We start from the raw sequence: 27,200 nt of genomic DNA on the forward strand, positions 1-27,200 counted from the left end.
GACACTGTTATATCAATAACATTTTGTTTCTATAGATTTGTAACGCAAATTCTTGACCTGTGAAATATTTTTATGTGAGACTGTCACTGTAGCGGAAACTGCTGTCGTAAAAATTTCCGTAAGAAAGTTAAGTGACCACCTGCACGTAATGCGTCGCGGGCACCCACCTGGGCGACAGCCGCCCGAAAAAAAAAGCCATTAGCCTTTCAGCGGCACAGGTAGAAAAAAAAAAGGGGAGGCCATTATCCTCGCTATTGACGTTCCTTTGTAGAAAGCATCGCAAAAACGACACGGTCGAACTTGGGAGCTCTTAATTTATGATATTTACTGAAATGCTTATGAATTGATGGGAAATATTCTTACATCTGCAAACCTGATAATGACAAGTGTCTTTCTACGAGAGTTGAGAGCTACTGACTTACGAAATGCCACATAGCTATTGAATGATGTTTTTATGCTTTGGTTTGCGTAATTGCTTATTTCATTTGACATCTGTTTTCCAGCTGTGTTGCAGCATTGGTTTCATAAAATAAAATTAAATGCATTTGCTAATGTGAACACTTTCTGTCAACAGATCTATTAAATAATAATTTTGTGATCCACATTCTTCAAAAAAGGAGCACTTGGAAAGGAAAGAACAATAAGAGGGGACTAGTAACAGTAACTGCATACATAATATTCTTTTCAAGTACATGGTAATATTTCTTTTACAATAAGTTGTTGTGGTGCACCACTTTAATTACATAGACATTAAGATGTGATTATACATTTCCCTTATCTGCATTGTTGTTTTTACTGTAATATTTTTTCTGCTTGAGCTATGTCATGTTTAGATATAAGCTGCTGTTTGCCAGGCATAGTGCTACTGAACTTTAATTTGTGTTACTCTGCTAAGCCAGATTTATTTTTTTGTTGCTGCACATTGGCTCATATTAGTTGTAATGTTGCATTGCTTGGTAATCTAGATTTACTGTAGCTTGCTTTGCAATTTTCCAATTTTTTGGTCATTGCTGTTTGTGTTACTTATTTTGTGCTGCTGCATTGCCTCGTCTCTTAGTTTAGCATCTGAGCTCAGTAGATTTAAGTTAGCTTAAGAGGGGGTAGCCTCTAAGAGAATGAGTTGCGATGAATTGGAAGAAATGCATTGAGAAAACAGGTTTAGGTAGGATTTTCTTGGAAATAAATGTTGAGGTAAGAAATGTGTGAACATATAAATACAGAAAGCATGCTTAGATAGAATTTTTTTGGTGGAAACAAAGGATGAAATAAGAGGAAAGATATATGAAGTTTTGGGTTGGACTGCAGTACCAAATGTTACACTGAAAACGAACCCTGTCCTTTCCTATTGGTGTTATCCCACTATGTGTTTGTGTACCCTTGTGTATTTGTTTTCTTCCTGTCTCTGTGTAGTTTCATAGAATTTTTTCTTCTTTTAATATTAAGCTACATTCACTATGATGAGGAATACTGTTATCCTCGAATATAATTGGCATTAATAATATGTTATTTACTTTGTAAAGATGTTAGACATTATTAATTCTGTTCTGTTCAATGCTCATGTGTGAAGTTGATGTTTCAAAAGTTATTGTGATCCTTTATGTATGTACTCATGTCATAATTCCACTGATGTATATGTTTATTTCTATTCTTTTGTAAAGCCTGTTTTGCTACAAATGTTATCTATATTGTTATGTTCTTTAATGATGTATTCTGTACCTTTGTTATTGTATTCTCATGTTATAAAATTGTAATTGACACCAGTTTATCAAACTAAGTACCATGTAAGCATTCATTTCACTGCACACATTTCCGTTGGTCATAGTATATGGACAATATGTGAGAAGTAGGGACTGATAGTGTTTGCACGTGTGTTAATGATTCAGCAAGGGACTGGATAACAGCATTACTGGTTCGAAGGACAATTTCAAAAACTTTGTGAGTGCACAAGTGGTGGTTTATGGACTTGCTATATTGTCCGCAAGACTCTTCGATGGTGATTGTGCACCTGCACAGTCGCAACAAGTGGCTGCTGGCCATTTATACAAGGACTACAGTGGGTCTGCATCTTTGATGACCCACCAGTACCATTATCTCTACAAGGACTACAGTGGGTCTACATCTTTGATGATCCATCAATACCATTATTTCTACAAGGACTGCAGTGGGTCTGCACCTCTGGTGGCCCACCAATACCATACTCTCTACCAGGACTACAGTGGGTCTGCTCTGTGATGACCTACCTACCAATCTTCTTCAAACTGTCGAATGACTCTGCTGTGGGTTTGCTCTGTTGTGGCCCATTACCTGTCAGCATGTCAAGAGTCAGCACTGTCTTTCAGTTGGACGGACAACAGTATTTCTTCAAGACTGCATGGAAATCCACTACTTCTGTGTGCAATTTCTTTTACTAATGAGACTTTGTGAAAAAAAACCTGTAATTACTATTATGATGAATGATCAGGACTATCTTTACGGACTGTGAGAAAATTTTAGCTTTTGACCAACATAGTATCAATAAGTGTGTGCATTTGATTTCTTTGTTATTGTAACTATGAAAATTTTTTTCAAATCTGTATTGGCCACTGCCCAATCCAATTTGTAAAATTTTTTGTGGGGAGCATGAGGGCTATGTAAGTAGGCTGTTTAGGTTTTTTTATTGGTAACGCCACCTCTGTATGAAAATCACTGGCTGTGCTGTGTGCAGTCTGCGGCTGCTTTGTATTGTTGTAATACTCGCCATTGTAGTGTTGGGCAGCGGCAGCTGGATGTGAACAGCGCGTAGCGTGGGGCAGTTGGAGGTGAGCCGCCAGCAGTGGTGGATGTGGGGAGAGAGATGGCGGAGTTTTGAAATTTGTCATGAACTGCTATATTTATATGTGATGATATCAAGGTAAATATATTGTTTGTTCTCTATTAATATCTTTCATTTGCTAACTATCCCTATCAATAGTTAGTGCATTCCATAGTTTGAATCTTTTATTTAGCTGGCAGTAGTGGCGCTCACTGTATTGCAGTAGGTTGAGCAGCGAAGATTTTTGTGAGGTAAGTGATTTGTGAAAGGTATAGTTTAATGTTAGTCAGGGCCATTCTTTTGTAGGGAATTTTGAAAGTCAGATTGCATTGAGCTAACAAAATATTGTGTGTCAGTTTAAGCACAGTCATGTATAAATTGTTCAAAGGGGATGTTTCATAATGTACCAAGTTGAGATTTATGTCAATTACTGCGGTCTACGACCCTTGGCGGGGTACATAATTTAAGCTTCTAAGTCAATGCAATCATAAGACACTGCCAGATATATCACATATTTTGATACTCGTGAACTCTCTCATTAAACCTAGAGACGAGCTACAAAAATACATGCTGAGCCTGGTGGACTAGGAGACAGCTGGCATGATAACTCAGCGTGTTCGGTTGGAGGGGTGGCTGTCTTCTGTAATAAACACAACGGAGTGAAATATTAACTATGAAGTTAAAGGGCTGTTCTGTGACGTCTGTCCAGACTAAATGACGAAAGCGATGACGAACAAAATGAATAATAAAAAAAGAAGATGGGAGCGAGAGGGAGATGGGGGGGAGAGAGAGAGAGATAGAGGAAAAGCGCGCCTGAGGAAACCAGGAGGCCACAGGATCGAACCTCAGTCGCACTACGAATTTTTCAGTATCTTCACCTCTCAACGATTTGAGGAGTCGTCAAAAAAAGCAAGTTGTTCGGATTCCACGTTAAACTATAGGCCCCCTTTTCTCCGTTGGATAACTGGGCTACGATCAGGCCACGCAAGTCGTCGAAGTGGCGTCCAATAAAGGAGACTTGCGCCAGGTCACAGAGCCACAAGTAATTATTATTATTGTTATAATTATTAGTCGCAAAGCTCCCAGAGTGGAAGACATTAAGTAAAGATGGTTCATTTTCCGTTCTTCTTGTTCTTCTGGCTCTTTTTATTTGCCCACAAGTTCTTCATTGTTTTGTGAAAATTTAGCTCTTCTTTCTTCACTCCATTTTGTTTCGGTTCTTCGGGCTTTTGTCTCTGGTTTAACCTATCATTTTTCTACTTTTGCTCTAAAATTGTTCCTTACATCTATTTCTTCTTTGATGATTTTGGCTAATTCCAAATCTTTTTTAACGTTTAGGATCCATTCTCCTCCATCAGCGAAGGTATCTATGTATTTTACTTTTCTATTTGTTAGTCTGTGTTCGGGAAGCCTCATTATGTGGCCATAGAATTTGAGGCGTCTTTTCCTTATGTCTGTCTCTATGACAGAATATTCTTCAATTTTGGACGTTTTCTGTAGTTTGTATCCAATCTCGGTCCATCTTGGCCCAAAAATTTTCCTAATCATTTTTCTTTCTGCTATCTTTAGATTTTCTGTATCAGTTTTCCTGTGTAGTGCCAACGTTTCGCTTGCATATATCATTGATGGTATGATTACTGTTTTGTAATGTCTAATTTTGGCATTTAAAGATAATCTTTTTATTATATATTACATACATAACTAAGTTTGTACGGAACCCTCGGAGCGCGTGTTTTACTAGCACTTGTCGAGTTTTTTCATTAGGTTCTGACGATAATTACATTTTATTTCTGGTATTTTCGATTAAATTTATGGTATGTGTTCATTGTTTCCTGAGTCTCTTTACGTGCTTGACGCACTCGCAACTAAGTGCAGGTTGGGCCCTATGTGTGGAGCTACCCTTCTAAAACAAAAATAAGTGGCTGTACAGAAATTTATAGTCGAATAATATGAGATGGGGAAGGAGGAAAACCTGTAAGGATGTGATGCCAACGTGGAAGCCATTTTCGAAACCACCATCTTGGATGCAACCCGTAATTTTGACGTGGATGTCTTTCATTGGAACACAGCTTTATTCATACCCGATTTATGTGCGTTTGACATGGTGATGCTCCTCGGATGTAGCAAGAGCACTATAAGAATGAGATTGATAAGACAGAAGTAAATGGGAGTTGGGAAGCAAGAAACAGCTTCAACCGTAGAATGATAGCACTAGCAGCTATTACAGTAAGTGAGCATTGAGCTGAACTGATCTTGAATGTCAGATACGGGTACATCATTCCACTCTGCTTCCGCCCGCAGCTCGTGGTCGTGCGGTAGCGTTCTCGCTTCCCGCACCCGGGTTCCCGGGTTCGATTCCCGGCGGGGTTAGGGATTTTCTCTGCCTCGTGATGACTGGGTGTTGTGTGATGTCCTTAGGTTAGTTAGGTTTAAGTAGTTCTAAGTTCTCGGGGACTGATGACCATAGATGTTAGGTCCCATAGTGCTCAGAGCCTTTTGAACCAACTATGCTTCCGCTAGACCAGAGGTTACCAATCGTTGATGCTGATGGGTAGTCACGTGCTAGCCTGTCAACAACACATAACCAGATGTTTTCAGTGGGTGAGAGAGCTGGAGAACGTGCTGACCAGGACAGCAGTCGAATACAGTCTGTATAGAGTCAGGTCAGGACAGCACGGACAACATGTGGTGTTGCATTTATGTTGTTGAAAGGTAACGTCCCAGAACCTCGAAGATGGATAAAGCAAACGTCCTTCTTTTTCCTGGGAGCTTCCACATACGGATACTGTGGCGTCTCTCGTAATCTTAATGTTTTTTGACTAGTTAGTAGTGGTTAGCCGTCGTTAGTTTCTTTCTAATCTCAGGGCGCAGTAATTTGCTTTGTGAGAAGACGCCAAAATTTACTGTCTTTAAAATTCGTCGTAAAACAGGGTTCGTAGTAGAACTGAATATTTCGTAAAACCTTCATCTCTTTGACTTTGATGGATTAATCAATGAATCAAGACGACAATCTTTAAGCAAGTCCTGTCCAAATTAATTTTACACTCTTGCGAGTACGTTAAAATCGCGTCAAAAGTTGTCTTTTCGAGTTATTATAAAGTCAACGCTCATTAATGCTGGCAGTCAAAGATCCTATGCCTATCTCTGACGTCGATCTGTTGTAGAATTTTAGAACATGTTTTTTGCTCGAGTATCATGACGTTTTTGGAAACCCAGAATCTACTATGTAGGAACCAACATGGATTCCGGAAACAGCGATCGTGTGAGACCCAACTCGCTTTATTTGTTCATGAGACCCAGAAAATATTAGATACAGGCTCCCAGGTAGATGCTATTTTTCTTGACTTCAGGAAGGCGTCCGATACAGTTCCACACTGTCGCCTGATAAACAAAGTAAGAGCCTACGGAATATCAGACCAGCTGCGTGGCTGGATTGAAGAGTTTTTAGCAAACAGAACACAGCATGTTGTTATCAATCGAGAGACGTCTACAGACGTTAAAGTAACCTCTGGCGTGCCACAGGGGAGTGTTATGGGACCGTTGCTTTTCTCAATATATATAAATGATCTAGTAGATAGTGTCGGAAGTTCCATGCGGCTTTTCGCGGATGATGCTGTAGTATACAGAGAAGTTGCAGCATTAGAAAATTGTAGCGAAATGCAGGAAGATCTGCAGCGGATATGCACTTGGTGCAGGGAGTGGCAACTGACCCTTAACATAGACAAATGTAATGTATTGCAAATACATAGAAAGAAGGATCATTTATTGTATGATTATATGATAGCGGAACAAACACTGGTAGCAGTTACTTCTGTAAAATATCTGGGAGTATGCGTGCGGAGCGATTTGAAGTGGAATGATCATATAAAATTGATTGTTGGTAAGGCGGGTACCAGGTTGAGATTCATTGGGAGAGTCCTTAGAAAATGTAGTCCATCAACAAAGGAGGTGGCTTACAAAACACTCGTTCGACCTATACTTGAGTATTGCTCATCAGTGTGGGATCCGTACCAGATCGGGTTGACGGAGGAGATAGAGAAGATCCAAAGAAGAGCGGCGCGTTTCGTCACAGGGTTATTTGGTGACCGTGATAGCGTTACGGAGATGTTTAACAAACTCAAGTGGCAGACTCTGCAAGAGAGGCGCTCTGCATCGCGGTGTAGCTTGCTCGCCAGGTTTCGAGAGGGTGCGTTTCTGGATGAGGTATCGAATATATTGCTTCCCCCTAGATATACCTCCCGAGGAGATCACGAATGTAAAATTAGAGAGATTAGAGCGCGCACGGAGGCTTTCAGACAGTCGTTCTTCCCGCGAACCATACGCGACTGGAACAGGAAAGGGAGGTAATGATAGTGGCACGTAAAGTGCCTCCGCCACACACCGTTGGGTGGCTTGCGGAGTATAAATGTAGATGTAGATGTAGATGTTAATTTTTGTTCGAGTTGATTAAAAGTGACGATCGCTGCGCGGCGCTGTGTAATGTAGCTATGGAAAATAAAGTTATCACAATTCCAGGTTTGAGTTAATACCTATTACTGAAATTCCTTATCTCACTTACCTGGATTCACTTAAAAATTTTAATCATCTGTTCTTCATAACAATAAAACTGTTGCCTCTGAAAAAGATGATTACTTTCAAAGAAGGTCGAAGGTACTTTTGAAGTTAAAGATTTGAATATTTTCCTCTATATATTTTCACAATTAAGCGTTTACTCGCGCTAACACAGTACATACAACGTCAGACAAGATGAGGTGAGACAGAATGACAAAGGGAGAGCAAGACACAGTTGTCTCGACTGTTTAGAGACTTAAACAAAAGTTCACGTAACAATAACTTCTTACGCGTAGAAGTTCTTAGTACACTACTTATTCTCTTGAATTGGTTATTCTTAAATAATTCACAATTATACAAAAACATTAACGAAATTTAAAATCTTGGCTTATGGCCGCATGAGTCGCTTCAATATACCCATCGTAATGCTGAAATCTGAGCTTGAACTCATGCGAAAACACGACACTTTATCACCCCTCGGTCCAGTGTAGTCGTTGGTCGTACCACAATCGACATGCCTCTCTCTGCTCCCTCATCGAGAGTAGCTATGCAGGCAGCCGGTTATGCTCTAGCCATCGTCGCACTGTCCTTGTGGACGCTTGTCTTTCTGCAAACAAGCCCATTTCCTGACTCAAAATACGTGACGTAGCTTTACCGTCTTGTACTGCAGAGTGAACAATACACAAACCCTTTCGTGGCCGGCCGCGGTGGTCTAGCGGTTCTAGGCGCTCAGTCCGGAACCGCGCGCCTGCTACGGTCGCAGGTTCGAATCCTGCCTCGGGCATGGCTGTGTGTGATGTCCTTAGGTTAGTTAGGTTTAAATAGTTCTAAGTTCTAGGGGACTGATGACCACAGATGTTAAGTCCCATAGTGCTCAGAGCCATTTGAACCAAACCCTTTCGTGTCCACGGGATCCTGCATCAAATTGCAAATGAACCTCTTGAAACCAGCGATTCCACATTCGTATGACAGCCATTGGACTCCGATTAACGTGAGCAGCAATATCGCGGAAGGATAGAAGGCGGAAGTTATCTGTATTGTATGAGTTACAAGCTGTGTAACTGAATTTCTCGCTAACAATCTGCAATCCATCTGACTTCTAAATTTCCAGTTACAGATTCATAACTAGCTACCCTACTTTCGAACATGAACTTATTTATGCAAATTACATTTTAGAAATTTTAGTAATGTCATTATAATTAATCTGAAATGCATCTGACAGCCTGTAAATTAGACTGCATAAAAGGATGATTCACAAGAACACTTCGAATGGCTACCTGCTACATAATTTAAATGTGACGTATTACAAAAAACGCCTCTCAGTAGTTGAAAACTGTTCCTAATATTCTGTCAAAAATGTTCATTTAGTCCTTATAACAAATTCTTACCTTGCAACGGATAACTTGGCTCTACATTGGCTGCAATTCTAATGATGATCTGAAATAAATAACTGCACAGCAGTTCGCCTTCCAATCGTTATTTAACTTGATGTTTTAGTAAATTAGATTTTTTATTCGCTTTTCGTAATTATTAATTATTGTTCACTCAAAAGTGCAAGACATTACAATGCGAATTTTACTGAACACGTTTCTTTGTACAGTGAGGATATGATTTGTTCAAAATTTATAAATAACAAAACTAAGTACTTTGAAATTTCTTTAATGACACAAAAGTGAACTCAAACTAATATGAATAAACAGTATTCTCTCTTTCCGCACTGTCATACTCGATAATATCTGCTTCCACAAATTATTTCTATTACAAATGGTTCAAATGGCTCTGAGCACTATCGGACTTAACACCTGAGGTCATCAGTCCCCTAGAACTTAGAACTACTTAAACCTAACTAACCTAAGCACATCACACACATCCATGCCCGAGGCAGGATTCGAACCTGAGACCGTAGCAGTCACGCGGTTCCGGACTAAAGCACCTAGAACCGCACAGCCACCGCGGCCGGCTCTATTACAAAAATTTGTTTTCTTAAATTCGTAATGCAGTAATCTTTTGTAATCTAAATGGGGGAACGCTAATTATAGCACTGAACAGGTGACTGATAGTTCTCCCTGATTACCAGCACGAAGATATTATTGGATACAAGGAAATACTTGTATAATAATAATTGTTAAACAGCTAACAAAGTCAGTAAGTTCCCTTTTTCAGTGGTGCTGTATCTTCAGGGTGTTGCAAAAAGGTACGGCCAAACTTTCAGGAAACATTCCTCACACACAAATAAAGAAAAGATGTTATGTGGACATGTGTCCGGAAACGCTTAATTTCCGTGTTAGAGCTCATTTTAGTTTCGTCAGTATGTAATGTACTTCCTCGATTCACCGCCAGTTGGCCCAACTGAAGGAAGGTAATGTTGACTTCGGTGCTTGTGTTGACATGCGACTCATTGCTCTACAGTACTAGCAACAAGCACATCAGTACGTAGCATCAACAGTTTAGTGTTCATCACGAACGTGGTTTTGCAGTCAGTGTAATGTGTACAAATGCGGAGTTGGCAGATGCCCATTTGATGCCACGGGGCAATAGCCGTGGCGCGGTACGTTTGTATCGAGACAGATTTCCAGAACGAAGGAGTCCCGACAGGAAGACGTTCGAAGCAATTGATCGGCGTCTTAGCATGGAACATTCCAGCCTATGACTCGCGACTGGGGAAGACCTAGAACGACGAGGACACCTGCAATGGACGAGGCAATTCTTCGTGCAGTTGGCAATAATCCTAATGTCAGCGTCAGAGAAGTTGCTGCTGTACAAGGTAACGTTGACCACGTCACTGTATGGAGAGTGCTACGGGAGAACCAGTTGTTTCCGTACCATGTACAGCGTGTGCAGGCACTATCAGCAGCTTATTGGCCTCCACGGGTACACTTCTGCGAATGGTTCATCCAACAATGTGTCAATCCTCATTTCAGTGCAAATGTTTTCTTTATGGATGAGGCTTCATTCCAACGTGATCTTATTGTAAATTTTCACAGTCAACATGTGTGGGCTGACTAGAATCCGCACGCAATTGTGCAATCACGTCATCAACACAGATTTTCTGTGACCGTTTGGGCAGGCATTGTTGGTGATGTCTTGATTGGGCCCCATGTTCTTCCACCTACGCTCAATGGAGCACGTTATCATGATTTCATACGGGATACTCTACCTGTGCTGCTAGAACATGTGCCTTTACAAGTACGACACAACATGTAGTTCATGCACGATGGAGCTCCTGCACATTTCAGTCGAAGTGTTCGTACGCTTCTCAACAACAGATTCGGTGACCGATGGATTGGTAGAGGCGGACCAATTCCATGGCCTCCACGCTCTCCTGACCTCAACCCTCTTGACTTTGATTTGTGGGGGCATTTGAAAGCTCTTGTCTACGCAACCCCGGTACCAAATGTAGAGACTCTTCGTGCTCGTATTGTGGACGGCTGTGATACAATACGCCATTCTCCAGGGCTGCATCAGCGCATCGGGGATTCCATGCGACGGCCGGTGGATGCATGTATCCTCGCTAACGGAGGACATTTTGAGCATTTCCTGTAACAAAGTGTTTGAAGTCACGCTGGTACGTTCCGTTGCTGTGTGTTTCCATTCCACGATTAATGTGATTTGAAGAGAAGTAATAAAATGAGCTCTAACATGGAAAGTAAGCGTTTCTGGACACATGTCCACATAACATATTTTCTTTCTCTGTGTGTGAGGAATGTTTCCTGAAAGTTTGGCCGTACCTTTTTGTAACACCCTGTTTATACAATAATCCATCATTCTCAGAAACATCTCAAACAGAAATCTCCATGCTGTACATCCGCTATCCAAGCTGTTCATTCCGCCACGATCTAACAACTTCTGCCGCCCGAAGTGGCCGAGCGTTTCTAGGCGCTACAGTCTGGAACCGCGCGACTGCTACGGTCGCAGGTTCGATTCCTGCTTCGGGCATGGATGTGTGTGATGTTCTTGTGTTAGTTAGTTTTAATTAGTTCTAAGTTCTAGGGGACTGATGACCTCAGACGTTAAGTCCCATTGTGCTCAGAGCCATTTGAACCATTCTAACAACCACTACCCACGACACCACAACTACTACTGCGCAAGGCTATGACTGGACTAAACTGTTACCTAGTTGCTCTCCCGTGCTTTTCCGGATGATGCAACCTCTGGAAACCACAGACTGTGCATCGCTCATGTTTTCAACATGAAAAGTTATTTTGAGTAGTAATATTCCGAATAAATATATAGTTTTCATTATATTTGCGTTCAAAGATGCACCAAGTGCCAATATACTAAACTAACTGCGATATACTAGTATTTCATTTAGTGTATAAAGCCTCTATAGCGCACGATGATGATAGTGTCAATTTCTGATACATGCTGGTAGACTTCCCTTACTCGAGGCACAACATGTTTTGTTCCAAACAAAAAAGAGTCGAAGGTAATTTCTGTTTTGTTCGAAACAAACAAGAGTCAAAGGTAATTTCTGAATGAGAAAATCGTTGCGTAAGATTTCCTTATATATAGACCGTAGATTGAGTTGTTGTTGTTGTTGTGATCTTCAGTCCTGAGACTGGTTTGATGCAACTCTCCATGCTACTCTATCCTGTGCAAGCTTCTTCATCTCCCAGTACCTACTGCAGCCTACATCCTTCTGAATCTGCTTAGTGTATTCATCTCTTGGTCTCCCTCTACGATTTTTACCCTCCACGCTGCCCTCCAATGCTAAGTTTGTGAGCCCTTGATGCCTCAGAACATGTCCTACTAACCGGTCCCTTCTTCTGCTCAAGTTGTGCCACAAACTCCTCCTCTCCCCAATTCTATTCAATACCTCCTCATTAGTTATGTGATCTACCCATCTAATCTTCAGCATTCTTCTGTAGTACCACATTTCGAAACCTTCCATTCACTTCTTGTCTAAACTATTTATCGTCCACGATTCACTTCCATGCATAGCTACACTCCATACAAATACTTTCTGAAATGACTTCCTGACACTTAAATCTATACTCGATGTTAACAAATTTCTCTTCTTCAGAAACGCTTTCCTTGCCATTGCCAGTCTACATTTTATATCCTCTCTACTTCGACCATCATCACTTATTTTGCACCCCAAATAGCAAAATTTCTTTACTACTTTAAGTGTCTCATTTCCTAATCTAATTCCCTCAGCATCACCCGACTTAATTCGACTACATTCCATTATCCTGGTTTTGCTTTTGTTGATGTTCATCTTATAGCCTCCCTTCAAGACACTGTCCATTCCGTTCAACTGCTATTCCAAGTCCTTTGCTGTCTCTGATAGAATTGCAATGTCATCGGCGAACCTCAAAGTTTTTATTTCTTCTCCATGGATTTTAATACCTACTCCGAGCTTTTCTTTTGTTTCCTTTACCACTTGCTCTATATACAGATTGAATAGCATCGGGGAGAGGCTTCAACCCTGTCTCACTCCCTTCCCAACCACTGCTTCCCTTTCATGCCCCTCGACTCTTATAATTGCCATCTGCTTTCTGTATAAATAGCCTTTCTTTCCCTGTATTTTACCCCCGTCACCTTCAGAATTTGAAAGACAGTATTCCAGTCAACACTGTCAAACGCTTTCTCTAAGTCTACAAATGCTAGAAACGTGGATTTGCTTTTCCTTAATCTTTCTTCTAAGATAAGTTGTAGGGTCAGTATTGCCTCACGTGTTCCAACATTTCTACGGAATCCAAACTTATCTTCCCTGAGGTCGGCTTCTACCAGTTTTTCCATTCGTCTGTAAAGAATTCTTGTTAGTATTTTGCAGCTGTGACTTATTAAACTGATTGTTCGGAAATTTTCACATCTGTCAACACCTGCTTTCTTTGGTATTGGAATTATTATATTCTTCTTGAAGTCTGAGGGAATTTCGCCAGTCTCATACATCTTGCTCACCATTGCATTACTCCAACAAAATTTGTATTGTGCTGAATTATTGATCAACTTCGTATGCAGATATGCAGTACACTCCAAGCCAGTTCGACGTTTGTTGCATGCTGCCTGAAGGTATTACAGTTTCAATGGCCAGTACTGTAGAAGATCAGGTGAGCGAAGGGTAACTGAGTGGAGTGGAGCGGAGTCTCATAAGAGGATCGCATTTCCGTGGAGGTCGCGGCATTTGCTCGCTCGCTCGGTGGTGGTTGCGGCATCTCGCATTACACCTGTTGCGTCACGTGTTACGCGGTTACCCGCTGGCCGCGGCCTTCGTTACGGGACATTCGCGTTCCAGACGGCATTCCAGGCCCTGCTTCCGGATGCTGCAGCGCATCCTAGCGTCCTGTCCCAGCGGCAGGAAGTCGTGATCTGGCACCGGAAGCGGCAGAGACACGACACGTCGCGGCTATAGCCCCGCCCTCTTCAACGGAAGATGGAATGACTGGAACTGCTCGCTGCTGCAAATACGCTGTCTGACAGTCGGAGAAAACGTCCTCAGGAAGGAATACCTAAAATAAGACGAAACAACACATACACACGGTTGGATATAAGTGATTTCATAATAAGTTCTCTGCGTACGAAGTTATATCCAAAAGCTACTAACATTTCAGTTTTCCACACAAATAGTTACGAATACACTGAAATACCGCTAGATGTCTTCCCAAAAATTCATCTTGAATCAGTGTGGCAAACTGTCGCGATATGAGAGGTTTTGTTAGTTTCGTTAGCGTATTTCCAATGACGTGAGTTTGCGATTTTGCGATGGCTGACCTGAAACAGCAAGGAGTGTGTATCAAGTTGTTTTTAAACTAGAAAAAATAGCTGCAAAATCGTACCAAATGTTGAAGCAAACTCTTGAAGACGACGTTTTAGGCGAGACACAAACTTTCTAAACGTTCCAAAAAACAGCGAGCATCGACTGATGATAACCGTTGCGGTTGGTCGTCAACTGGCGTGACAACAGAAAAGCAAGAGATCCCAATCTGCAATATCGTACAAAGACTATCCAACACGTTTCCAGTACTTGGAAATACTTGTGAACGTATTCTGGATGAAGGACTGCAGTGAAGTTTCTGCCACGACTTCTTCAAGACGATTAGAAATCTGCTTGGACATACTGCAAGAAGATGCAGACTTTCTTCCAAAGCGTGACACTAATGGGGAAAGTATGATTTATTTTTGTGCCTCGAACCAAGCAAGGAATCGTGGCAAGGCAAGAGTACCTCTTCAGTTCGGAATAAAACAGTCAAGAGTAACATGAACTTTATATATGAAACTCCATATTGGCAAATGCAATGTTCCGAATAGTTTCCGAGATAGAACACATGTAATATAACATTTCTAAGATTTCTTGAATCCCTCGAAACCCTCACCCTCCCGCGAAAACATGTCGCAGTACAAAATTACATTCAGTTTCCTCCAGAAAGAGGACCAATTCATGTTTCTATAGGACTTACAGCTTGCGCGAGGATAATGAAAACCTGGTGCGACGTGCATGCGCTATAGCTTAGGCACTCTTTGTAGCCCAATTTGAAGTAGTTTCCTGATCTGATGGAACACGAGTTTCCTGTATCAAGCTGTGCGTCACAGCTTCCTCTACACTACCGTCGTACGTTGTGAACAATAACGATGTTTGAATAACACTGAAAATAAGTAACAAAGTATTTTTGCATACATTCTATCTAGGAAACCATTCGCAATAGCGCATATTCCCATATGAAGTTTTTTGTTCAGAATCACTTATACTATCACCCCTCAAACCCTGTACCTTTCCTCCTGACTCACCCTATATATGCACTCACGCTCATAAATTAAGGATAATTCCAGAGTGTGATGCCACACAACGTGGCACTACACAAAACTGGCGCTAATAGCATAGGCACATAGGGAACACACACGACACAGATCTGTAAGCCCACGGTATTGGTGATAAGTTGAGAAAACCGTCCCGAAACACATGTGCCACAAAACGCCACTGTTTCCTGAGCATGTACCCCGATATCAATGTGGGATATGTCCACCATGCACACGTACATAGGCCGCACAACAGGTTGGCATACTCTGGATCAGGTGGTCGAGCAGCTGTTGCGGTATAGCCTCCCCTTCTTGCACCAGTGCGTGTCGGAGCTCCTGAAGTGTCGTAGGGGTTTGAAGCCGTGCAGCGATACGTCGACCGAGAGCATCCCAGACGTGCTCGATGGGGTTTAGGTCTGTACAACAGGCAGGCCACTCCATAGCTCGGTGGGGCCGTGCGTTATCATCATTCAGGAGGAAGGTGAGACCCACTGCACCCCTGAAAAGGGTGCAAAATGACGTCCCGATACACCTGACCTTTTACAGTTCCTCTTTGAAAGACATGCAGGGGTGTACTGAACCAATCATAATCCCACCCCTCACCATCAAACCACGACCTCCATACACGTCCCTTTAAAGGACATTAAGGGGTTGGTATCTGGTTCCTGGTTCACGCCATATGAAAACCCGGCGAGAATCACGGCTCAGACTATACCTGGACTAGACCGTGAACGGGACCACTGTTCCAATGACCATGTACAGTGTTCGTGACATCAGGCTTTACGGGCTCTTCTGCGACCAGGGGTCAGTGGAATGCACCTTGCAGGTCTCCGGGCGAATAAACCATATCTGTTCAGTCGTCTGTAGACTGTGTGCCTGGAGACAACTGTGCCAGTGGCTGCGGTAAGGTCCCGAGCACGGCTACCTGCAATACTCCGTGAACGTCTGCGGGCACTGACGGTGAGATATCGTCCTTCTTGTGGTGTTGTACACTATGGACGTCCCGTAATGTAGCACCTGGACACGTTTCCTGTCTGCTGGAATCGTTGCCATAATCTTGAGATCACACTTTGTGGCACACGGAGGGCCCGTGGTACAACCTGCTGTGTTCGATCAGCCTCCAGTCGTCCTAGTATTCTACCCCTCATAACGTCATCAATATGTGTTCTTTGAACCATTTTCAACACACAGTCACCATTAGCACGCCTGAAAACGTCTGCGCACTTACTCGCTGCACCGTACTCTGACATGCACCAACACACCTCTGCGTATGTGGACTGCTGCCAGCGCTACCGTGCGACGACCGCAGGTCAAATGCACCGCATGGTCATACCCCGAGGTGATTTAAACCCGCAAACCACCCACCAGAGCGTTGTTTCACAATGTATCAGCATTATCCTTAATTTATGAGGATGAGTGTATATCAATTTTTCATTAAAAAGAAGATGATGCATTTTCCCTTTGCACTTACCAGGCTCAGTTCCATGTCACTGCGCCCTCTTCGCTACACAGAAACGGCAGAAGAATTAATCCAGTGGAAACGATTAAAGAGGGATCACACAGGGTAGCTAACCACCATAACAAAGAAAGACTTCCAGGTAGCCGTTTTAAAAGTGACACAAACTTGATATCGATGTATTCACTTCTAAAAGGACTACTTTGAAGGTGAAGGTGCAGAATAACATGTGAGAAAGACGTAATAATTTAAATTAATGTATACCAACGGAAAGAATCACAAGACTAAAAAATAGTTGACGTGGAGTAATGAAATCTTAGGAATACATTTTTTTAGCTAGCGTATTTAAGTGACTAGCATTGCAAGTTCACAGGTTGATCTAAGCACGACACAAGCCACTGCAAATGTGAAGTGCTGTTACATTAATAACCGGTGTATCCTTCAGAATGTTGAATGCAAGCATGCATTGCGGTGTACAGGTGCCGGATGTCAGTTTGTGGGATGGAGTTCTGCGCCTGTTGCACTTTGTCGGACAATACAGGGACGGTCACTGCTGTTCGTGGATGACGCTGATGATGTCCCATATGTGCTCGACTGAAGACAGATACGGTGATAGAGAAGGCCAAGGTGGCATGTTCATACTGAAAAGAATGGTTCAAATGGCTCTGAGCACTATGGGACTTAACATCTGAGGTCATCAGTCCCCTAGAACTTAGAACTACTTAAACCTAACTAAGGACATCACACACATCCATACCCGAGGCAGGATTCGAACCTGCGACCGTAGCGGTCGCGTTGTTCCAGACTGAAGCGCCTAGAACCGCTCGGCCAAAGCGGCCGGCTGTTGATACTGAATACAACATGTTGCGTTACAACAGCGGTAGGTGGGCGAGCGTTATCCTGTTGGAAAACATCCCCTGGAATGCTTTTCATGAATGGCAGCACAACAAGGCGAATCACTAGACTGACGTACAGTTTTGCAGTCAGGGTGCGCGGGATGACCGCGAGAGTTCTCCTGCTATTATACTAACAAGGGGAGGCCGCCAATTGTGAAATTCAGATTCGATTCATACTGCGCATAAGAAAAGTTCATGGTCAGAGGTGTAATGTGGCAAAGCACCAAGATGCACTTCTCAGCCGTTGTCGAGAAAATCGACAGTTAAAAGAAACCGTTGCGGTGAAATACTCTCTACGATTAATAATTCCCTACAGCGTCGTAGCGCAGCTGTCAGCGCTTGGGTTAGTAACCCGAAGGTCGCCGGATCGAATCTCGCACCATGCAGTTTTTTTTTATGAATTGCTTATGCATGTTGGTGAAGGCGGATCGCTCTCCAATTGTACCGCCTCCATTTTTCCGCTTTTTTAACAGGGTGTACCAAAGCTCTCCCGTCCGCACTGATTTTCGGCGATGTTATGAGTTGCGCTAGGGACCGCATCTACCTTCTTTCGAAGTTAGCAGGCAACTACGCTGTTATGCGGCGGCTCGTTTCGGCCCATTCAACATCTGTCCTTCAAATGTAACGAGCGAGTAACGGAGTTTATATTTCATACATGCCGCAGCAAATTTGTGTTCGTGGGGTCTCTATTCTAATTCGAACGTTTGACTTACGCTATACGTATTCGTTTCGGAATACCGTTTCTACGTCTTCCGTTAACTGTACGTGGTTAACATTATGAAGACAATTAATAACATTTGTGAACTACAACTTTCTTTGCATAAAACATAATGATGTTCGAAGTCGCCAGTTTTTCCACGACAAACGACTTTCAACAACTTATTATATGCATAATTGTCGCAACTGATATCTATATATAATTCCATTTGAATCACAAAAAACAAATACTAAAAAGAAAAAGTTGCATGGCACGAGATTCGATCCGGCGACCTTCGAATTACGAGCCCGAGCGCTTGCCGCTGCGCCACGACACTGTAGAACGTTATTAATCGTAGAGAGTATTTCACCGCAACGGTTTCTTTTAACTGTCGATTTTCTCGACAACGGCTGAGAAGTGCATCTTGGTGCTTTGCCACATTACACCTCTGGCCATGAGCTTTTACTATGCGCAGTATGAATCGAATCTGAATTTCAGAATTGGCGGCCTCCCCTTGTAAATCGCATCTCGGGCCATACACCATAACTCCAAGTGTAGATCCAGTGTTTTTAGGACGCACACAGGCTAGTTACAGGCTCTCAACTGGCCTGCTTCTAACCAACACATGGCCATCACTAGGAAACACAACAGAGCTCCATCCTGCCCTTCAACGAGCGCTCGCTGGACACCACTGAAGTTGCAGATGAGTGTGGTTTGGCGCCAGTGGAATGACCGCTATAGTGCGCCTGGCTCTGTGTTGTCCTTCAAGAAACCGATTTGCAACAGTTCGTTGTGTTACTGTGGTACCAACTGCTGCTCAAATTGCTGCTGCAGGCGCAGTCCAATGCGCCAGAGTCATGCGCCGAACGCAGTATTCTTCCCTCTCTGCGGTGCTACATAGCCCTCCGGAGCTGTCTTCTCGCACCCGTACATTCTAGTGACTACCGCTGCCAGCAATCATGTACAGTGGCTACATTCCTGACAAGTCTTTCTGCAGTATCGCAGAAGGAATAATCCGCTTCTCGTAGCACCATCAAAACTTAGTGAGGGGTTTATAATGGCTTCTTTGGTTCCCTGAAGGCATTCTTGTCTCACACCAACTCACCACGACCAATCTCGAAGGTAACTAACGCTCACGACTGTTACAGCAATCATTTAAAGTAAACCTGATTGCCCGCATCTCGTGGTCGTGCGGTAGCGTTCACGCTTCCCACGCCCGGGTTCCCGGGTTCGATTCCCGGCGGGGTCAGGGATTTTCTCTGCCTCGTGATGGCTGGGTGTTGTGTGCTGTCCTTAGGTTAGTTAGGTTTAAGTAGTTCTAAGTTCTAGGGGACTGATGACCATAGATGTTAAGTCCCATAGTGCTCAGAGCCATTTGAACCATTTTTTAAACCTGATTTGCATTCTCATAGTGATGATACTAGCGCCACTCATACACGACTGGTGAAATTGGAATACCACATTTTATGGACTATAAGACGCACTTTTTTCTTCGACAAATTGCTTTCAGAATTCAGGTGTGTCTTATGCTCGAAATTAATACAAAAATTCAAATGTTTGATTTTAAATTCTCGCCAATCTTAAAAATGGACATGCCGCGGGGAAACCGTCTTTGTTTGGCAACACTGGATTCGACTGGCAGCTGCAGGGCACCGATGCGACGAGCATGAGTTGCGGGGATTCACTAACTTGCTAAAACTGTCTTCCCGCTCTGCCATCCCAAACCCAGAACACTGTCTAGCCTATGATGCATCACTGCAGTCTACGGTGGCAGTGAACTTGAACTGAAACTGATTTGCGTTATTTTCCTTAGTAGCTAGTTTCGTAACGGAAAAAAATAAAAAGTATTCATATGACGCGGGCTATAAACTGAAAGAAATAGCATATGCAGAAGAACGTGGAAACTGATCAGTTGAGCGGCTTGGGCCCTCCATCAACAGAATAAAACCATTCACTATTGGCGGGCTAGTAAGGAAGAGCTGCAAAAAATGAGGAAGAGTAGATGTGCAAACAGAGGACTGAATACAAAATGGCCAAAACTAGAAGATGAAGTATTGAAATTTTACCGTCAAAATGGCATTGGAATTAATACAAAAATAATTCAAATACACGATCGCAAGCTAGCGCTACAGGGAGCTTAACAGGCTTTAAGGTTGGATGCTGCTACAGTCTTATGAAGCGTCATGTTAACCAAAATCAAAATGTCTCAGAAAATGCCGCAACAGTATGAAGAGAAAATATTATCTTTCCATCGTTTTATTGTTCAACATCGAAAGAAAACCACTGTGGAACTAAGCCAAGTAGCGAATATGGACGCAACTTCTCTGACATTTGATGCGCTGAGTAACAAAACTGTTGCCATGAAAGGTGCTAAAACTGCAACTACAGAAACAAGAGGACGTGAAAAGATGTACTACACTGCTGTCCTTTCATATTGTCCTGACGGTACTAAACTTAATCCAGTGACCATTTTCAAGCGCGAAACAATGCCAGAACCTTCTGAAATACCTCCAGGTACTGTTATTCAAGTACACGACAAGGGTTGGATAGACGAGGCTGGTGTCAAATTACGGATTAACAGAGTGTGGAAGAGAAGGAAAGGTGCTGTATTGAAGAAGAGTTATCTTCTTATGTTAGATCAGTTTAGTAGTCATTTGAACCTCTTGAAGTCTCGATAAATAAATCATATAAAGTGTATATGAGAAAGGAATGGGACAAATGAATGATGGATGAAACCGAACATTAATTCACGCCGAAGGGAGCTTTAAAACGACCTATAATCAAAGAAGTGTGTCGTGGTCTAGATTGAGAGAAGACTTGAGTGTGAAATCTTTCAGGAAGAGCGGCATAAGTAACGCTCTCGATGGCAGTGAAGATCATCTCATATATGAAAAGGACAATGATGTCGATGAAGAAGAAGAAAGTTCAGACGACAATTTTCAGGGATTTTAGAGGTCAGTTAGCGTTATAAATTTTATTTTAGTCTGATTTTGCAGTCTAATAATAAAAATGATAAAAATTTTATATTTAAAAAATCCTTAAAAATGAGGTGCATCTTACAGTCCGCAGCTTCATATAGTCCGTAAAAAACGGTAGATATCATCTTTTGTGCGTACAAACACGCGTAGCAACTTTCGTTTATGTCGCACAACTCCTTCCTGTATGCTGTATCACCGTCTCCGTAGCTGAGGTAACTACACTACTGCCCATTAAAATTGCTACATCAGGAAGATGACGTGCTACAGACGCAAAATTTAACCAACAGGAAGAAGATGCTGTGATATGCAAATGATTAGCTTTTCAGAGCATTCACACAAGGTTGGCGGCGCCGGTGGCGACACCTACAACGTGCTGACATGAGGAAAGTTTCCAGCCGATTTCTCATACACAAACAGCAGTTGACCGGCGTTGCCTGGTGAAACGTTGTTGTGATGCCTCGTGTGAAGAGGGGAAATGCGTACCATCACGTTTCCGACTTTGATAAAGGTCAGATTGTAGCCTATCGCGATTGCGGTTTATCGTATCGCGACATTGCTGTTCGCGTTGGTCGAGATCCAATGACTGTTAGCAGAATATGGAATCCGTGAGTTCAGGAGGCTAATACGGAAAGCCATGCTGGATCTCAACAGCATCGTATCACTAGCAGTCGAGATGACAGGCATCTTATCCGCATGGCTGTAACGGATCGTGCAGCCACGTCTCGATCCCTGAGTCAACAGATGGAGACGTTTGCAAGACAACAACCATCTGCACGAACAGTTCGACGACGTTTGCAGCAGCATGGACTATCAGCTGGGAGACCATGGCTGCTGTTACCCTTGACGCCGCATCACAGACAGGAGCGCCTGCGATAGTGTACTCAACGACGAACCTGGGTGCACGAGTGGCAAAAATCCATTTCTTCGGATGAATCCAGGTTCTGTTTACAGCATCATGATGGTCACATCCGTGTTTGGCGATATCGCGGTGAACGCACATTGGATGCGTGTATTCGTCATCGCCATACTGGCGTATCACCCGGCGTGATGGTATGGGGTGCCATTGGTTATGCGTCTCGGTCACCTCTTGTTCGCACTGACGGCACTTTGAACAGTGGACGTTACATTTCAGATGTGTTACGACCCGTGGCTCTACCCTTCATTCGATCCCTGCGAAACCGTACATTTCAGCAGGATAATGCACGACCGCATGTTGCAGGTCCTGTACAGGCCTTTCTGCATACAGAAAATGTTCGACTGCTCCCCCGCCAGCACATTCTCCAGATCTCACACCAACTGAAAACGTCTGTTCAATGGTGGCCGAGCAATTGGCTCGTCACAATACGCCAGTCACTACTCTTAATGAACTGTGGTATCGTGTTGAAGCTGCATGGCCAGCTATACCTGTACATGACATCCAAGCTCTGACTCAATTCCCAGGCGTATCAAGGTCGTTATTACGGCCAGAGTTGGTTGTTCTGGTTACTGATTACTCAGGATTTATGCACCCAAATCGCGTGAAAATGTAATCACATGTCAGTTCTAGTATAGTATATTTGTCCAATGAATACTTGTTTATCATCCGCATTTCTTCTTGGTGTAGCAATTTTAATGACAAGTAGTGTACTATTCGCTTGTGTGTTAGCATTCGAATTGGAGGTAGCCTTTCGGTCATCAGTGGTGGTAGAAATTTTCACCACCTTTACCTTGCCAACGAGTGGGGAGAGAGCTGTTTGCCTTAAGTTCCTTATCACCACCTGTACCTCAGTGTCTGGGATTAAACCACAAACATCTCCGCAGTGACTGATGGCCTGAGGCACATGTGACACTACGTATGGTGATCCGTCCTTCGGACGGAGACTTTAAGCCCGGCAGTCCCCTTGGTATTTCGGAGGAGTAGCCTATGTGCATACAGCACGAAGATGAGGCCACACCTGACATGCGAATTGCAGCCAGATACACTAGAGACGTAGCTTTCTACCACCGCGAGGGAAACGCTCTTTCTGCGCCTACCCTTCGGACTCTCCCATCCAGTAACAGTACTCTTTCTTACTGTGTTGCGTCATCTGTGTGGAGTTACTGGCGTTGGTAACTGGTAAGTGGTCTGTCCAAAAATAAAGAAAATAAGGGGTTACCGTCCCGTAAATTTATTTCTTTAGTTATTTAGCGTCTGTAACACACAAAAGGACAATACGCACACCTATATCTTTGGCAAATAAGGTATGTAGCGATATAAAGCATACAGCTGACACACTAAAACAAGTTTATAAGACAGAGGAAGTTGGACAATGTCAGCTCAGTATCGGGCCAAGTTGCGTGTATTTGCGTGTCCCGTTTTTACGTTAACCCGCCTCCATAGCCGAGGTCTCTAACAGACACATTTGCGTTGACGCTCGACTCTTATCCGGGCCCTGATGGTGGAAAATTTTCACTGCCATTATTTGGCTGGAAAAGGGAGGAGAGGTAGTGGCGTGAAGTTCCTGGCCACCAGTCTTTAGGCCTTTGTCCTGGATTAAATTCCAAACATCTCCGCAGCACCTTATGAAGTGAGGGCGTATGACATTGCTGATGGTGATCCGTCCCTCAGCTGAGGACATTAACCTCTGTTGCCTCCTCGGTTCTGTTCGAGAGGAGTTGGATATGAGTCAGCACCGGCTTTCACCCTTTTCCTTCCCCTCATCCATAACAAGACAACCACAACACTACACTGCACAACCACTCATCGCAGTCTTCTACACGACACAGATACACACTTGATAGTTCAAAACAAGTCGGAAGAAGGCAATGGTAAATCTCCTCCACTAGGACTTCATCTAGAACGGCGATGCTCCCCCCATAAATATCGAGTTGTCTGTTATGCCTTAAGGTTGTATACATGTCTGGGGGTCGTACAAACGCGCGTTCCAGTTTTGCGCCTTCGCTGCTTCTGGTGTGGTCGTGATTTCAGTGCTGGTACTTATAAGGCTCTCTCTAGATCCAGGTCGCCGATTCGCTGGTTGTTTGCCGTACAGGAAGTAGTTCTGAATTGTGGCATGCTTTCTTATCACGTCTGCTGCGACATCTCTACGGATAAATGGAGGCTCTTCTCAAGGCACTACACAAATGGTAAGCCAAAAGTGAGGGCAAATATTTCGTAAACTGTGTCACATATTGAACTACAAACACAAAATTGTTTCCCCCATGTCCTTACGTCAATAAAACCCAATTAATGAAAACGAGAAATGTGAAAGGAGCTCTTGAATGTCCCTGTGCGTTTGCATAGGCCAGAAAGAAGGAGCTGTAAGATTGCACAACTTGCATCGTTGTAAACAGCGTTCTTCCTTGAGACATCGCCATTCTTTCCACTTACATTTCGGTTTATGCTGTACGACTGTGTACACTTCGTCAACGTGGGGTTCACAACCTCTTACACAGTTGCCCATAAACTACGATTGGTGTGCATTTGAGTAAATTAGTCAACTTCACACATTGAAACATACAAATAACGAAACGTAGATACACCAGGAAAACATTTTTGTGAAAATAGTTCACATCTCTTGTTTCAGGAAGTTACAGCTGGCTGTAGGCCAAATGTCAGATGTGGAAGTTCTTTTGACACCCCTTTTCCTAATCTGAAAAGTTTCGTGCTCTAATGGGCCGTGGTCTTAAGCAACTAACCCTGAGCGTTAACAAGTAAAAAGACAGAGAGAGACAACTGTGAACACGATGAAGCATTTTGTCGGTCCACTCCCTGTAACAGCAGCTACGCTGGTTTCTATAAATTATAAAAAAATATGAGAATTCTTTAACAACAGTGAAATTAAATTATGAATAACCAATATAACTTCAAAACAGGAAGTGTTGAAAAGAACGTCACATCCGTAAAATGCAGCGAATGAAATTTGTATTATTGAAAAATTATTGCTATAGTCTGTCTTCAACGTGTTCTCCTCGCTGATTCAAAAAACAAATTTAGTTTGGCTCGATTGGAACAATATGAAAATATTACTTCATTCGCCGGGAATAGTCTTAGAAGTGATGCATTTACTTGTCGATTCTACAAAACCGGGAAATAGTTGCTATTAAAATTTATTGCATATGACGAGTAATGAGTATTTTCACAAGAATACCAGAAAAAGAAGAAACAAAAGAGTAAAAATGGCTTGATGATATTTCGGTAAGTCTTTTTTTTCAGTCAACAGGAAGTATAATTTTCTGTCTCTGTTGATCCTTTGTGAACGTGGGTCGGCGGATATTTAACAAAGAAATTCGCTAAACAGCCGTGCAAACTGAGAAGAAATTTTGTTTCATTTTCGCTACCGGATTCGGCAATGCAATATGCCCTCTTCACGCCCCAATGCACCTCTCAAAAACTGTAGATATTGGCATACTGGGGGCCATCTGATTTTGGATGTCGTGAATTCTCAAGTCCTTCCTCCGAAGACTTGACTGCAACGTAGACGCCGCGCGGGATTAGCCGAGCGGTCTCGGGCGCTGCAGTCATGGACTGTGCGGCTGGTCCCGGCGGACGTTCGAGTCCTCCCTCGGGCATGGGTGTGTGTGTTTGCCCTTAGAATAATTTAAGTTAAGTAGTGTGTAAGCCTAGGGACTGATGACCTTAGCAGTTTAGTCCCATAAGATTTCATACACATTTCAACATTTTGCAACGTAGACGTTCGTCGTAGCAGTGTACCAACTTTCCAATAACCTCGTCATACACTGAAGAGCCAAAGAAACTGGTACACCTGCCTAATATCATGCATGGCCCCCGCGAGCACACAGAAGTGCCGCAACACGACGTGGCATGGACTTGACTAATGTCTGAAGAAGTGCTGGAGATAATTGACACCATGAATCCTGCAGGACTGTCTGTAAATCTGTAAGGGAACGAGAGGGTGGAGATCTCTTCTGAACAGCACGTTGCAATGCATCCCAGATATGCTCAATAATGTTCATGTCTGGGGACTTTAGTGGCCAACGGAAGTGTTTAAACTCAGAAAAGTGTTCAGGGGCCCACTCTGTAGCAATTCTGGAGGTGTGGGGTGTCGCATTGTCCTGCTGGTATTGCCCAAGTCCGTCAGAATACACAATCTACATGAATGGATGCAGGTGATCAGACAGGACGCTTACGTATGTATCTTCTATCAGAGTCGTATCTGTACGTATCAGAAGTCCCATATCACTCCGACTGCACACAACCCACACCATTACATAGCCTCCACCAACTTGAACAGTCCCCTGCTGACCTGCCGGATCCTTGGATTCTTAAGGTTGTCTCCATACCCGTACACGTCCATCCACTCGATACAATTTGAAACGAGACTCGTCCGACCAGGCAACATGCTTCCACTCGTCAACAGTCCAATGTCGGTGTATACGGGACCAGGTGCGGCGTAAAACCTTGTGTTGTGCAGTCATCAAGGGTACACGAGTGGGCCTTCAGCTCCAAAAGCCCATATAGATGATGTTTCGTTGAATGATTCGCATGGTGGCTCTTGTTGGTGGCCCAGAATTCAAACCTGCAGCAGTTTGGGGAAGGGTTGCACTTCTCTCACGTTGAACGATTGTCTTCAATCGTCGTTGGTCCCGTTCTTGCAGAATCAGCGATGTCGTAGATTTGATGTTTTACCGGAATCCTGATATTCACGGCACACTCGTGAAATGTCCGGACGGGAAAATAGCCACTTCATTGCTACCTCGGAGATTGTGTTTCCCATCTCTCGTACCCCGACTGTGACACTACGTTCAAGCTCACTTAAAAGATGTCTCTGTATTTGAATACGCATGCCTATACCAGTTTCTTTGGCGCTTCAGTGTAGAAGGCAGCCGCCTGTGCATTCCGCCAACTCTCTACGCTAAGTTACAGCTCCTTATCTGTGCTAAAACGTTGTCTTCAGAGCCAGCAGGTCATGTGAGCAGAGATGAAGCTCAGCGGGAGCCAGTATTGTGGACGATCAAACACTTCCCATCGAAAACGCTGGAGGAGCATCTTCATTGCGCCTGCAGGGAGCGGCCGAGAATTGTCAAGAAGAAGGAAACGTATGATAGTTATGTTATGTGGGCTGCATGATATCGGGAAAAATTTCTCACCAGGCCCTCGTACTTGGCGCGAGGC

The sequence above is a fragment of the Schistocerca americana genome, chromosome 2, assembly GCF_021461395.2.
Source record: "Schistocerca americana isolate TAMUIC-IGC-003095 chromosome 2, iqSchAmer2.1, whole genome shotgun sequence".
Lineage (NCBI taxonomy): Eukaryota > Metazoa > Arthropoda > Insecta > Orthoptera > Acrididae > Schistocerca > Schistocerca americana.